At 37.7% G+C, this 16,269-nt stretch overlaps 1 pseudogene; it reads right to left on the reverse strand.

Moving 5' to 3' along the window:
- Positions 1–349: 349 nt before the first annotated feature.
- Positions 350–16,269, reverse strand: part of LOC103271865 — an 87,208-nt pseudogene continuing 71,288 nt past the window's right edge.

Raw genomic sequence — 16,269 nt, forward strand, 5'->3', positions numbered from 1 at the left:
ATTCACTAAATGCTTGTCTTTCTTTCTCTTCATCTTAGCCCTATTCTTTCATTTCAGGTATTGGTATGTGTTGTTTATTATGACTAGTGGCCCACTATTTTTAAAGCTCAACATAGGAAAATTGATATGTGGTAAATTATTAAAAGTTTTCACTTTTCACTGAAGCCAGTGACGATTTGCTGAGAACAGCAACCCACTAACCTGTTGCTTTTCTCTTCCCTGTGCAAGGAGATAGAATATATGTTATTCAATCTTTAAATTGCATATTGGAAAATAATTCTGATGACTGCCTTTCAGAGATAACTGCCAGTAGATGACTGTTCTCATCATATCTGTATGAAGACTGCCTCTAAGGTTGTGGTAAAGGATTCTGAGCAGGCTCTTCCTTGTGTTCACCCTGATGGCTCATCTGAGTACTTGGGTCTAGAAGTAGGTCTGAGATACTCTTTTCATTGGAAATGGGAGCTGAATGGGCTGCCCAGTAGGTAGAGGGCAGAAAACTGAAAATGAAAAGAGAAAGTTTCAAAATTGCTACAAATAACTGATGTGAAAATTCTAAGGTTGAAGGTGCCACCCCTGTGAACATCAGGATGTGAGTCTCAGGCCCATTGTATCTGGTTCAAGTCGCTTAATTTCTTTCCTTTGGCAATCTCCTTAGCCTCCATATACCTCAGTTTCTTCATCTGTAAACTGCAAATGTTGGTGCTTTTCTTATGTCCCCAAGCAGGGTTATAGTGTGAATTGAATGAAAAAAAACTTTGTGTACCATATAGAACAATACAGTTCTTAATAATAAGATTCATCTTAGTATTACTATAGGTCATTAAGTTAGAACAATAGGTAAAGAAGTTAAACTTTATCTGAGAGCACAGTTACTTAAATCTAGTTACTTGACTAAACAAACTTCAAACAATATTAACATTCTTTCTTTTAAATAAACTAAATAGGACAGAGAAATGAACTAAGTGGAAGACAGGACTTAGAGGTGCCAGAGCTGACTACAGTGCCTGATCCATAAAGACATTTAAGTGGTGCTGTTTAAGTGAATTAGTCATAGAGATGTCTAACTTACTTTACATTTCTCCATTCTACTTTTTTTCAAGTTTGATACAAAGAGGATATATTTGTTTTAAAATCAGGAACACCATTATTTAAAACAAAATACAACAACTAAAATAAGCTGGGATGGTAGCAGATAACAGAGGAGGAAGCTTGGGGAGTGATGACGGGAACTCACATTTTTTGATCACTTACTTGCTAGACACTGTGATAAGTGCTTATACCAGGGGTCGGGTCCTCAACCCCCAGGCCATGGACTAGGACCTGTTAGGAACAGGGTCTCACAGCAGGAGGTGAGAGGTTGGCCAGCCAGCAAACTTCATCTGTATTTACAGCTGCTCCGCATCGTTGCATTATCGCTGATCTGAGGTGGAGCTGAGGCAGTGATGCTAGCGCTGAGGAGTTACTGCAAACACAGATTAAGGTTAGCAGTGAGGTTTGACTACACATCTCCCCACCCCCCAACTCCCCCATCCCTCACCCCGTCCATGGAAAAATTATCTTCCATGAAACTGGTCCTGATGCCAAGAAGGTTGGGGACTGCTGCTGTATACTCTTCATTGTATTTAGTTCTCATAACAAACCTAAGTGGCAGATGCCAGTGTTATCCCATTTCACAGATTAGGAAACTGGGGCATAAGAGAGGCCCAAAGATTTCCTGTCTTATAGCTGGCTGGTAGCCAAGTCAGGATTCAAACCTAGTTGGTGCGGCTTTAAAATTTGTACATTAAACTCTAAGCTAGGTTAACCTCCGAGATGATGTGGACGACTTCCCATCTTAGAAGTCACTGTTAGGAACTGCTGCTCTGTTTGTTCAAGCAAGTCCAGTTTAAAACAGCCTGCCATATTTAACCAACAAACTCTGCCTTGTGCTCCAATTATCTATTCCTTTCCTATACTCTGCATTGGATATGCCAGGCTACTGTTGTAACTTGCTAAATTATCCAGCAATCGGATGCTTCTAGTTTTTCCAGCTAGACATGTGTCTCTAGTCTCTCCCCTTAGAATTCCAGATGGGCTAGATTTTGCTTGCCTCTTTTTGTGCCTATGTCCTTCTCCCCAACTCAGCGGCACATTGAAAGCTTATACAATCAGGAGATGCCCCTTTAAGAACAAGAATACATGATTATGAATTCAAGATAAAATAGAGATCAATACTTATTTAAAATAAAATATAAATGACAATAGTTTACTTTTTTTTTAAGTTGACAGATACTTCAGTGCTTTGCATTCCTAAATCTCTCTCAAGACCTTGGAAATGATACATTGCAAATGAGAATCCCTGAACTATGAATGCTACCACCTTTGTCCTGGGCCCCTTCTCAGTGCTACTGGGCATTATTATCACAACACAATCTCTGTCAACTATAGTTCTAAAGGAAAGACACACAACATAAAATATGAAAGACACACAACACAAATTTGAAATTAATACTTAAAAATAATCTTAACAAGCATGAACAAAAGTTAGTCTCAGCAAAGTTTGAAAAGATGGGTTTGAAATCAGATAAACCAGAAAGAAAGGGCAAGGCCAAGGAGCAGGTGTAATGCCGCAGGTTTATTCCTATGTTGTGTACATCAGCGGACAGTCTTCCGTAGAGTATGAAATGCCCTAGAAACCACGAGTCAGAAGAATTCCTAAGTCGTGAAGACTGTCTCTAGACTTCTCTCTATTTTGCCTAAATTCTTCCTGAATTAAGTTTTTTATCTTCCCATTGCCCTTGTGTTTCTAGTGGTCACAGTTAAATTGTCCACCTAGTGTCTTCTCAGGAGGTTGGACTTGCCCAGACAGTGAGGGAAAGTATTTCCGATCTCAACAGTATACAGCAGGACTCCAAGTTCTCTTCCATATTCTATCAATTTTTACAATCAAACAAACGAAACATTCAACACTGTTAGAAATGAAAATACCTACCTATGGTAGTGCCGTAGATTGAAGACAACCGAAATTAGATGAAATAAGCTTAGGCTGCTATTGACAGCAACAAGATGATATAATAATACTTGAGGCCGGGCTTGGTGGCTCAGCCTGTAATCCCACGCCTTTGGGAGGCTGAGGTGAGTGGATTGCCTGAGCCCACGAGTTCAAGACCTGCCTGGGCAGCGAGACCTCATCTCTACAATAAATCAAAAAATCAGCCGGGTGTGGTAGCGCATGCCTGTAGTTCCAGCTACTGGAAGGCTGAGGCAGAAGGTTCGCCGGAGCCCAGCAGGCCGAGGCTGCAGTGGCCGGGAGTGGCCACTGTACTCCAGTCTGGGCGACTGAGTGAGATTCCAACTCAAAAAAAAATAAAAATAAAAATAATACTTGAATTTGGCTGAGTAGTTTACTGATACAAAGTCCTTTAATATGCTATTTTACAAATACCACAGAAAAACTTGGGAGGTGAGTTCTTTATTCTAATTTTGTTAATAATAATAACGTATTTCTTGAGCCCTTACTATATGCCAAGTGTTGTACTTGGCCCTTAGAAGGAATGTCTCATTCATGTTATAACAGCCCCCATGAAGCTGGCATTTTCTTCATTATTCACATTAAGAAGCAGAGGCTAGCAAGCAAAGTAAGCATCTGCAATCACAGCTTAGTGGGTGGGGCTGGAATTTGCACCCTGGCTGTCTAGCTCCATGGTCAGCACTCCTACCATCAATCTATATTGCCAGTGACTTGCCAAGGTCACACTGCTAGTGATAAAGGATGGAGTTCCCACCAAAACTCAGTCTTTTCACACCAATCTGCTTAGTGTGATCAAGAACAAAAAATTACATATAATGGGTATATAGTAAAAAAAAAAAGAAACTGGAAGAAATGGTCTGAATTCTAGAATCCTGAAGCTGTGTGACCTTGGGATCTTTCTTAGTCACACTGCTTCTCTCTTTGGAATAGGTGCAATAATTCCTTCTCCAGCTACCCCATCAGGAATTTATGAAATTCAAATGCAGCGAAAGTGCTTTATAAAATAAACTCATGAGATTTAAAGTATTTGTTCTTAAGTGAAGTTTTGTACTACTTTAATAACATTTTAGGGCCATTGCCTTGCTAAGCTATAGTGTGGCCATGTGCTCTTTGAGTTATGGCCAAGCCATGTTTTCTTAAGCTTTGGCTCCCTCCGCTAGTTTGGAGAGGTGAATGTCCTCTCTTTCTCTCTCTCTCTCTGATTTACTTTCTAAATAAACTATATTTTCTAATCTAAGGGGAAAAAATAGCATTTTAGAAGAATGTTGAAAGCTTGGGAGAATGTTTGAATTCTCTTGCCTTATTTACATTGCTAGCTATACTGTTATTCTGTCTTTTTTTTTTTGAAAGCAGGATTTATTGAGAGGAAAGAAAAGCTTCCACAGTAGGAGGGGACCTGAAGGGGTTGCTCTGTTTATTCTGTCTTATGTACTGACTCAAAGATCAATAAATGAACTTGAGATATGAAATGAATAAAAATAATCCATTTTATTTGTGACCTTCAATTTATGAGAAGAGTAATTCTCCATAGTCTTTATTAAGTCAGAGTTGTGAAAGTATCATTGGATATAGGAAATTAATCTTTGGAAGTAGGCACTAAAATTATATAACATCTAAGAATATGGGATAAAGAATAGAGATGAGATTTAAAATTCTTTTCATAAAGACCCTACTTTATATTTAGCTAAGCAATATATGGAAAAATTGGCACCTTTCAACACCAGAGCAATTACTACCACTGTTACTGCAAAGGCTGATGCTTGGTCAACACCCGCAGTGGAATTGAATTAATGGAATTGATGTGCAGCCTCGTTTAAAAAAATATGAAGTTGCTTTTGGAGAAAAAAAATTATAGATTTTCATATTATTTCTAAAAATTTTTAGGTGGCCAAAAATAAAAGTTACCTATTTCTGCTTTCTGCTACTGGAGACAGTTTTCTATAATAACTCAAGACAAAATTACTAGGCATTTCACACTTGCTCAGAACAACACAGCGATAAGAGCAAAGATGGGGGCACATTATAGATAAAACATGTAACGATTGCTTACTGCATGCTAGCTCTGTGCTGGTCACCTTCCATATGTTAACTCATTTAGTTCCTTATTTGATTTGGCATGTAGAAAACCAAAGCTTAGAGAAGGTAAGTAACTTGTTCAAAGTCACACACAACTAATATGTGGGACCCGGACTAGAACCCAGACACATCCAAAGCTTTTTTCTCACTCTCTTCTTCATTTTACCATGAAATAGTGCCATGACTGTCTCAAGAATGGGTGGCTCTCTTGGCCACCTGCCATTTCATCACTGTCATTTAATTCAATTTTGCTGCTTAGCAATTTGTATGCTGAGGAGATCTCTAATTCTTGGGCGGAATCCTTGGTACCTTCTACTAACTTCAATTATATACCCATTATTATGAATAGATGGTTGTAAAAAAAACACTGGAAAAGATGAAGATGATGAGAAGTTAAATGCTACATACTCTCCTTTCTGGAATGGAGGAGACAGGAATGTTTCATATCACGAACTCCCTTGTCCCCAGAGTAATATTGTTACTGAATAAAAAAGTGAAATCATACACTTTGTAATATTTTCATGTTTTCTCTGTATTCACAATGGAAACCAACCACAGTCAGTAAGGTACAGTAATACTAATTTACATACGTATGTAATTATGTACATAAGCATACATATATATTTAGATAGATTGATAGATGAGGTTTATAGGCTTTAGCTAGGATGAATGTGGACATTTTATGCAAGTTGAGTGCAGGAGGGAATTGTTTATTGAACCTGACACTGAAGCCCAAATTTCTCCCTGCAAAGCAATGAAGTCTGGAATTGTACATGTAAGTAGTAGCAATAGCAGAAGCAGCAGCTGACATGTTAGTGACAATCTATGTGCCACACCAAGTGCTTAGTGCTTTAGCTTCACCATCTCATTCTCATCCTCGCCTTATAGATGAATGAATTTAGTGAGGTTAAGAACGCTCAAAAACATGGATCCAACCATACTGCTCATCGGAGCTGGACTGATTAAAATAAAAGGGGGGTACATATTCACAGTGGAATATTATGCAGCCACAAAGAACAAACATATGGGCTTCACAGCAACCTGGATGGATTTAGAGTCTATCATAGAAACAAAGAACAGAGTACCATATGTTCTCACTCATAAGCGGACCTTGAAGAATTGTCATAATACTATCAGAAAGGGATTGGCAGTTGAGGGAAGCTGCCAGGGAGGGGCGATGGGCACACCCCATCAACAAGTGTAACTGCATAATGAACATTTGTATACCTAACCCTGAATCGTACCCCACATATTTTAAATAGAAAATTTTAAAGTTAAAAACAAAAGAAAAAAGAACAGAATCTCCACAAGCTCGGACCTTATATAATCCCTGGTCTAGCGGATTTAGGAACTTGAACTCTTAGCTCCTGTACCATGCTGCCCTCAGCCACCCACTACCAAATATTGGCATATTGACCCTATATACTTTCTTTGGGTTCTCCTCTCTCCCTCGTCTGCTCCAAAAAGTCTCTGAAAAGGTTCTTGAAGAAAAATTTCCTTCTGCCACTCTTTATTTTTTATTTTTACTGAGAAGCAGTCAAATCTGTTGGAGCTCATCACGGCCATCAGCTATGCAGTGGAGCTTGGTGTCAAGGTGTGCTACTGAAATACCATCTGTATGTGTTTTTGTGAATGGTGTCGACCCAGTCTGGGCTTCTTAGGAACACCTGCTACTAGCCTGCAGTGCCAATGGCTTTGTCATTGACTTTCAAAAGCAGTAACTTGCTGTGAGTTGGGTAATTTTTTCCTTCTAACCCAGCAGAAAAGAGTAGGACATAGGTAGAAAATATACCAATTTTTTTGATGCATCCAAAGTACTTGCCCAATCTTAGTAAAGTGGAATGAGAGACCTGTGTATACATTAATATATTTCTATATATCACAAAGAAAGGTTGGTGCTGGCTTCTTCCTGATTCTACAAAATTTATGATTACTGGATGTTGCCAAATTGATGAGATAACATAGTTTGGGTGTGACTTTAAAATCACTCAAAAAAAAAAAATCCTCGAATAAACCAATTAAGAAAAAAGATGTGTACATCGTACCAAATTACTTTATTAGGACATTTAAAAGCCAACAACTTGAGTTAACTTGGGTACTCCATGATGGAAAAAAAAAATGTATAACTGAATTGTTCTTTTCTGGCTCCAGATTCAGCTATTGGAGTAGTGAAGTAAGTGTCTTGCAGATTCATGGAAACTACTGTTTCCTTGAAACATAGAGCAGAGTGCTCTGCAGGAGGACTGGACACAGAACCCCCAAAGTAGGGTTTGTCTTAGTAGAGCCAAAGAGGGAGTTTCTGACAGGCTTGGCGAGAGCATCTCTGCCCTCTGGTGTGGGTTCCACAGGAAGGGATCTGGCTAGCAAAGCCATACACTCGGGTTCTAATTATAGCTGTGCCACTACCTAGTTCTGTGCTCCAGTGGAAACCACTTAACTCTCTGTCTCTCACCCTCACCAACTCTCAAATGAGATGTTTGCATGAAATGACACTTAAGGCCTTCTGACTTAAAAAGTCTGAGAACCCTTATTCTCACCATCCATCTGCTGAAGTCTCATGTGGAGTTCTAGTTTGTGAAGGTCTGTGAAGCCTTTGTAAACATGTCGACTTAGAAAATAACCAGTTTTACATGTCAACCCATTGTGCATTTTTCCTGAAAGAGAATCTTATTACCATGAATCACTTTTTTAAAAAAATTAAATCTGTCCTCCAGTATTTCATTTCCTCTGGAGAGAAGCATATAACTTTGTGAATGAAGCACAGACCTTAAATTGCAAAGGAAGCTTCTCCAATATTTCCACCTGGACACATATAATATGATCAAATAGGCTGGGTTCGGTAGTTCAGCCTATAATCCCAGCACTTTGGGGGGCCGAGGCAAGTGGATTGCCTGAGCCTGCAGGTTCGAGAACAGCCCGGGCAACTAGGTGAGACCTCGTCTCTACAATAAATAAAAAATTAGTGAGGGTAGCACACGCCTGTTGTTCTGGCTACTTGGAAGGCTGAGCCAGAAGGATCGCCTGAGCCCAGCAGGTTGATGCTGGGGTGACTGTGAGCATGCCACTGCACTTCAGTCTGGGTGATGGAGTGTGACTCCAACTCAAAGGAAAAAAAAGATCAAATATATAACATGGAAGACTGAATAAAATGCTTATTGATATGAATGAGAAACTTAGCATGTTTGGTTATGGAAAAAAGCAACAGCAGGCAGAAATTAGTAAGGGCTAGCATTGTGTTGTATTTTTCTCTAAATAATTAGACTAGTATTTGACACTTACACATCTAGGGAAGCATTGCATGATCTGCTTATTTTGATTATAAAGTACATCTTTTTGCTGTTTCCTGTGTTACTCTGAAGTCTTGCCTTCCACATAGCTTCTGAATTATTGCCTGCCACTCATGTTGGATTCACACATGCACATGATCTCTTTTATATGTGGACTTTTTGACTGATGAAAAACTTAATTCTGTTGTATCCATGGCACTTCCCTCTGAGTAAGACCTCACAGAATTTGGAGGAAAAATCTGCTCCTTGACAAATATTTTTCAGGGACATTAGCTGCTTTTCTGGTTGTGAAAGGAAGGCTGAAATCATACTTATAAGAGAAAACAGTAGGCCAGTAGAGCAACATCTTATACTCAAAAAATACATGCAAATTTAAACAGAGAACTTTTTTTAAATAGAGGCGAGAAGGGTTTTTTTTCTTTTTTTGCAGTTTTTTTCTGTGTGTGCCTTTTTTGTTTTTGTTTTTTAATATAAAAAGCCCTTCACAGTAAAAGCTTTTTTCTTTTCCCCCAAGAGGTTTAGAACTGTATAGAGATAGTTACATACACGGGCATCTCAAATGAGAGGGCAGCATACATACATGTAATTGGTTGCTTTTTTCTTTCCCTCGGCAGTCTGTAAAAAATGCGAAAATGCTCCTGCTCTGCCTAGCCATTAAAAGGCAGTGGCTGCACCATACTGTGATTTGGAAGCTGAAGAAAATGGCCAGAACTGACTGATATCTGATAAACAGTAACAGGAGTCAGTTTATTGCACCAATCGTTAAATAATGGTGCTGATTATAAGGCTGCTAACTGCAGATGCTGTAATTGTCTGTCATAAATCTTAGTCATTTGTGACAGGAGCACAATGAAAGGGAGCATCTGCTTGAGGGCAAATGACTTCTGATAAATATCAGCTCTACGAAAATGTACTTGGATGTGTCTCAATATTTTGGAGAGCCATTCATGTTGCTTCCACAAATGTGAAGTTATTATTGGTTTGTATTGATTTTGCCACCCTTTTTTTTTTTTAAAGAGACAGAGAGTGACTCAAGGTTGAGTTGAATAGCATCTCAGCTCTTTATCTGATCTACTCATTTCTCTCAAATGCATGTTTGAGTGAAAAAAAATAATTGCACTTTTTTCAGTAGATTGCTGTTCAGAAACACAGCCTGGGAAATTCAATATGCAGCCTATAAAAAAAAAAATAACAAAAGCCAACATTTGCTGAAGGGGGAGGGAACGCATTTGGATTTTTACAAAGGTTATTTTTCAGAACAGATTTTAAGTCTTAAAATGCCAGTCTCTAATGAATTTTAACTGCATGGAAATGAATTTTATGTTCTATTATGCCTGTAGAAAAACATTTAATATTATCATATTCATCATAAAAATTACCTGAATAATAAAAACTATGCAACAAGGACTTCTTTAAGTTAAAAAAAAACTTGAGAAAAGTTAGTATTACATAAACTAATATCCATGTTTTAGAAACAGCTGTTTTTCCTTAAAACATTTATTTCATATTCAACATTTAGTTACTGCATCAAGGACAGCTTAGAAAAAAAGTACAAGACAAATAGAATGCAGAAATTTTGTCTTGTGTTGAGCTCAAACTTAAACATGTGATTTGAAGATTGGTGAGAATTATTATTAATAAGTGTAGTTTTTACCTGTTTATGGCTGTTTACGGTTACCAGAGATGTGGGGCTCTTAAGAAATCTTTCCATGTGAAGAAAGTAAATGTTCCTATGCAGTTGTTGAATTTGAGAGAGTCCTATTGAGTGGTCCAGCAAAGGCTTAGGGTATGGGTCTGAGGGGAAGTGAGGACACACCACAGAAGGGGGTTGGTGTTCAGAGAGGGAATCAAAGAACAACTTTCATGCAAGCTGCCTACAGCCTTTTTTGAACTGCTTTGCTTCTATTTATAGTTCAGTGCCTCAGGCTAAAATACCCGGATAAAGTTGTCCATACATCTAGAGAACAAAGACTCTAGGGACTGTCACAGTGACAGTATTTACTGCTGCACCATCTTATTCACAAGGAGATATAGATATACTTTTCTAAAAGGTCGACTCAGACTTTCCCTTGTGTCCTTGGCCGTAAATGGACTTGAGCTCACTGAACTCTTTAATGGCTCTAATAATTATAGATACCCAGGGCTTCATGGTAACAGTGCCCAGGATGTGGACTACCTTTAATTAAAGTTTCCTTTAAAACAATGTCCCTCTGTTATTATCGTACTAAATTTCCTGGGAGACTATCTAAAACAGAGAGTGCTCTATATTGACCCTAATTTTTAGAAAGACGCATTTTGGCAAAAAAAAAGTAGTTTTGGTTGATCTCTTAAATAAATAGGAAAATAGGTTCTAAATCTCAACTTGGCATAAAGACATGAGAGGGAGATATAAAGAACAACAGTACATTTTAAAGTCAGACCAAACTGGATTTGATCCCTAGCTCTACAAAGCAAATTCTTAAGCTCATTCTCCATTTTTACAAAAGCACTATTTCTATTAATACTAGGATTGTGAGTAAGATGTCATATCTATAAATCATTTCATACAATTTTTGACACAAAGGAGACATGCAATAAATAGCTATGGTTATTGTTGATTACAATATTATTAATATTGTCCATTTATTAATTTGTACACATATTAATAACATTTGCATGCTTGTCTGGGTTTGCATTTGCATATGATTTTAATTCTCTCAATTTTAACATTGTGATTTATCTCTTTCTCCTGGAAAGAAGCTGCTGGGAAACTTAGATAAACTGTGTTTCTATTTCTATGAGTATTTTTCCATGAGTAAGTAGAAATAAAGCAAATATGTGTTAAATACCTAAGTTGGTTGTACTGGGGTTGTAGATGACAAAAAGGGTTCAAGGGAAAAGCGCTAACATTCATCCCTGCTTTCACAGAGCTTGCTGTACTGTTGGGAAGAAAAAACTAGCAGTTAATAATACATGAGTTGTCTCCTGTGTATGAATGAGTACAGTGTGCAATAGACGTTTAGAAGGAGCCAGAGTAATTAGCGAAGGGACCTGAGCTAGGCTTTTATGGACCAGTGTGAATTGGATAAGTCTAGTCAGCTGACTTCAGTGAGCCCAACAGCATGAGCAGACCTGAGTATGACATATGACATATGGAATGAGCATGACAAATTTGGAAGACACTTGAAATAAAGCAGAGAGTGTGTGCTGGGGCATAGTGGGAAATAAATGAAACTGAATGGGCAGAGGCCCCAGTAATGGTGTTAATACTTGGATCATTAATTTCTAGCACTTATTAACTCTATCTATGGTCAGGCACTAAACTAAGTTCTTTCATGCATGACTTAAACTAAAGTCAACAGCAAGCCCACAAGATAATAATATTATTATTCTTACTATTCAGGCAAAGGAATTAAAGCTTAGTAAGTTTAAACAAGAATCAGTGAGGTGTGATGGTTAAGAATATCAACGCTGTAGTTGTACCGTCTGGGTTTGAATCTTAGCTTTACTAATTACCACCTGTGTGGCCTTGGGCAATGGCTCATCGTTTATGTTTCTGTTTCTTCACCAGTAAAATAGGAATGATAACAGTACTCAGCTCATAGATTATTATTAGGATCTAATGAGTGTGTATATATCTATAGATATAGATATAGATACATGAATGTATATATATGAATGTATATATACATATATGAATATATATACACATATGAATATATATAATTTAAATGAGTATGTGTACTATATATATCCTTTAGACTACTTCTCACTATATAGTCATGTGTTATATACATGTTTGTTCTTAGGTGAATAACACAGATATCAATTTTGTGAAAGACACAAAGAATCTTTATATGACTCTTTTCTATGTTGATCATCAGTGAAAGCTGAGAGAATAATATACATAAGTACTTTATATTCATTATAGGAAAAGTAGAATGCACAGATAATTTAAAATTTTAATTATCCTATTTCTCACATTATTTTGTTATGTTTTTCAGAATGTGTATTTATAAACATATATACATGTAAATACATATGTCTTATAACCTTGTTTTTCACTTTAAAATACCTAGGAACATCTTGCTATGTCAATAAATACAAGAACCTTATAATTTATAATGGTCACAAAAGAAGCTGATATGTGTATGCAGCATTCGTAATTGAACAAACCTCCTGCATTTATAGGCTATTTCTAATTTCTTTTTGCTATTTTAAACATTCTGCAATAAATATCCTCATGAATTTATGGAATTATTTCCTTAGGATAATTCCTAGAAGTGTAAATTCTGAGACAAAGTTATGACCATTTGTCAGAGATATTTTGTATATATAATATATATTGCCAAATCACCCTTCAGAAAATGTTAACAAATACCATAAGAAAGGGATTGGTAGTTACAGGTTACTGACAGGGTGTGGGAGGGGGGGACATAACATAACATCAATAAGGGTACCTGATCTCAAACCAGGAGAAGTGGGGACCAAAGGGAGGCCCAAACTTTACCTGTATGATGACTGCTTGCATGCTTAGTCCTGAATTGCACCCCCATCTTTAAAATTTAAAAAAAAGAAAAAGAAAATGTTAACAATTTGTGGTTATATCAGCACTGTATGAGAATTCTCACCTCCCATCCTTAATCAGGGCTAACAGTTATGATAACTGTCCATCTTTAAAATATTTTCAAATTTAATAGGTGAAATGCTTTGCTGTCATTTGAAATTATATATTATTACTAGTACTTCAATTATGCTTATCAAAGATTTATGTTTTTATAAATTTTGTTTATTATTTCTGTCCAGTTTTTAAAAAGTTGAGGGATTTTATTAAAAAGAAGTTTTCACAATTATGATAGAAGTATTTTATCTCACATATTTTGAAAATATGGATATAATATACTTTGGTGAAAGCTTGAAAAGGAGAGAAGTAAATGAGTTTGCATCCACAGGGAAGTTAATAAGGAGACTTTCTAAACTTCAAATCTGAGTGTTTTAGTCTATGTTGTGTTGCTTTAACAGAATTCCTAAAACTGGATAATTGATAAAGAACAGAGATTTATTTGTAATAGTTCAGGAGGCTGAAAGTCCATGGTTGAAAGGCCCACATTTGGTGAGGGCCTTCTTGCTACATTATCCAGCAGAAGGCAGAAGGGCAAGAGAACTTGTGAGAGAGAAGGTGGGTACCAAACTCATCCTTTCATCAGGAATCTAGCTAATCCACTCCCCAGATAACGGCCTCGATCCATTCATAAGGACAGAGCCCTGGTGACCTAATCACCTCTTGAAGGTTTCACCTCTCAACTCTGTTGCTTTGGGGATTAAGTTTCCAACACATGAACCTTGTGGGCACATTCAAATCATAGCACTGAACATATTCTACTTTTTTTAAAGAATTTCTGATAACTTCCCCTTGTCATGGAATAAAGTCTCCATTTTATGACTTGGCACATGTGATCCACCATGATTTGGTCTCAATTGACTTTTAAGCCTCTTCCCTTAACACTTTCTCTTGAGAGCTGATTTTGCAAATCTCTTTCCACGTCCACATTCAGTGATGTCATGTTGGTAGCTTAAAATTAGACATGGCAGAGGGATTTTCACCATGGAAACTGGCAAACTCTACAAAAATCGGACTTTTTTCCTTGAGACTCAATTATTAAATATTTACCAGCATCCACTACCTGTACTCTTGTCTCCAGGCACCCTAAACTTCTTAGCATTCCTGATTCAGAGCAGTACTAAGACATCTACTGGGTCTAACTATTAAGTTTGTGAACTCATCTAGGAAAAGTGCTAAGTGCTACATACCTCATTGCTGAGTATCACTACTGTTACCCTTGAAGTGCTCCCTTGTGAAGCTATGCATTGATACCAGCACCTCGTCCACTCTTCAGAGCAGTTCTAAAACCCTTTTTCTGGAATGGCCTTTGGCGCTGTCATCATATTACCTTTGATGTTCTGAATGTCAGCAAAATGTCTTCTTTTCACTATTTCCTTTATCTTTGGGTAAAGAAAAAAGTCATTGGGGGCCAGATCAGATGACTAGGAAGGGTGTTCCTATACAGTTATTTGCTTACTGGCTAAAAACTCCCTCACAGACAGTGCTGTGTGAACTGGGGCATTGTTGTGATGCAAGAGCTCCTTTGGGACTATTTTTGCACACACCTTTCTAATGCCGAGATTATCAGTTAAGATTTTCCTGATTGTTTCTTTATCTATCTTTGTTTGGTCTGCCATGCTTCTCAGTCAGCCAGGGATTTTGACACATAATTTGATGAATTTTTGCAATATTTTTATCAGTTCTGCTCATTACTGGCCATCCTGTCCTCTTTTCATCAGTGACGCTTTCTCTCCCCTCAGAAAAACGTTTAATCTATTTGTACACTGTTTTTTTAAAAATGACATTATCCCCATAAACTTGGACTAACATGTCTCTGATTTCACTTCCACTCTTGCCAAGTTTAAAAAGGAATTTAATGTTTGTTTCTTGCTCTAATTCAAGCTCTGACATTCTTGCAATGGCACACAAAAACAGGCAACAATGATAATGAGTATTACTCAGCAAGACACTGCCATATGTCGGCAAGAACACAGCTGTGAGACACTGACATACCAAGGTTATGAAATCTTACCAAATTGTTTTTACAGTGCTGCTAACGTAAGCACATGGTGGCAAGTTCACAAACTTAATTGTCATATCTTGTAGGCACCCCAGTCAGTGTAATGACCGGTTGCCCATCAACACTTATTAGCAATGTGTGGGAGAGGCTGAAAAATAGCTCTCTAGTGGAATGCCGAGCCTCTCTACTATGCTCTGACCAACTCTGTCCAGGCCCCAAATTGACCACCCTATGCAGTCACACAAAGCCCTGCTGCAAATTGACTGATCTTTTTTCTTTAACGAAGCCTTTGATGTGACCTTTGAGAATCTAACCATTTCCTCATTCCTTCCCCCAAGTGGGTTGTCAAAGTAGTTCCTTCAGCCAGATTTAGTTCTTTCCTTGAGGGGAATTGTGCTTAATACAATTTTTTCCATCTTATCTTAGTTCCCATTATAATATAAGATCTAAGGCAACAACATGAATAAACCAGCCTTTATCCTAAATCTGCCTTTAAGATGCCTTCCTGGCTGGGCCCGGTGGTTCACACCTGTAATTGCAGCACTTTGAAAGGCAGAGGTGGGAGGATCACTTGAACCCAAGAGTTCAAGACCAACCTGGGCAAAATAGCGAGATATCATCTCTTTAAAAAAATCAGAAAAATTAGCTGGGCATGGTGGCACACGCCTGTAGTCTCAACTGCTTGGAAGTTTGAAGTAGAAGGAATCACCTGATCCTAGAATGCTGAAGAAAAAAAATGTTTTCCTTTTCTCCTCTGTAGTTAGGTATACGTGTTCTTGTTTCTACTCATCTCTCCTTGCCCACCTGGTTGATGTGTTACTTCCTCTATGGACCCTCCAGACAGTATACTTTGCCTCATCTGCACTCAACAGTTTTTAAAAATAATAACACTTATCACCATGGGTTATGCCAAGCAGTGACACTGTATGCTCACCAAAGAAGCTTACACAGTTATTTTCAGATCATGCTTGGCTGAATGGGTGCTCTCAAGGAGACAACCACTAAGGAAGTCTTATTATTAAGGTGAGTATTTTGGCAGCAGTGTGCATGATGACTGGAAAAAAAAAGTCCATGATTAAGAATACTGATTATGGCTGCATAGTATTCCATCGTGTATATGTACCACATTTTTTAAATCCAGTCCTCTTTTGATGGGCAGCATGGTTGCTTCCAGGTTCTTGCTATTGTGAACAAAGCTGCGATAAATATACGTGTGCAGGTTATCTTTTTTATAGAGTGGTTTGAGTTCTTCAGGGTATATTCCCAGTAGGGGGATTGCAAGGTCATATGG

The sequence above is a fragment of the Carlito syrichta genome, unplaced genomic scaffold (assembly GCF_000164805.1).
Source record: "Carlito syrichta isolate Samal-C Ts95f unplaced genomic scaffold, Tarsius_syrichta-2.0.1 Scaffold311949, whole genome shotgun sequence".
Taxonomy (NCBI): Eukaryota; Metazoa; Chordata; class Mammalia; order Primates; family Tarsiidae; genus Carlito; species Carlito syrichta.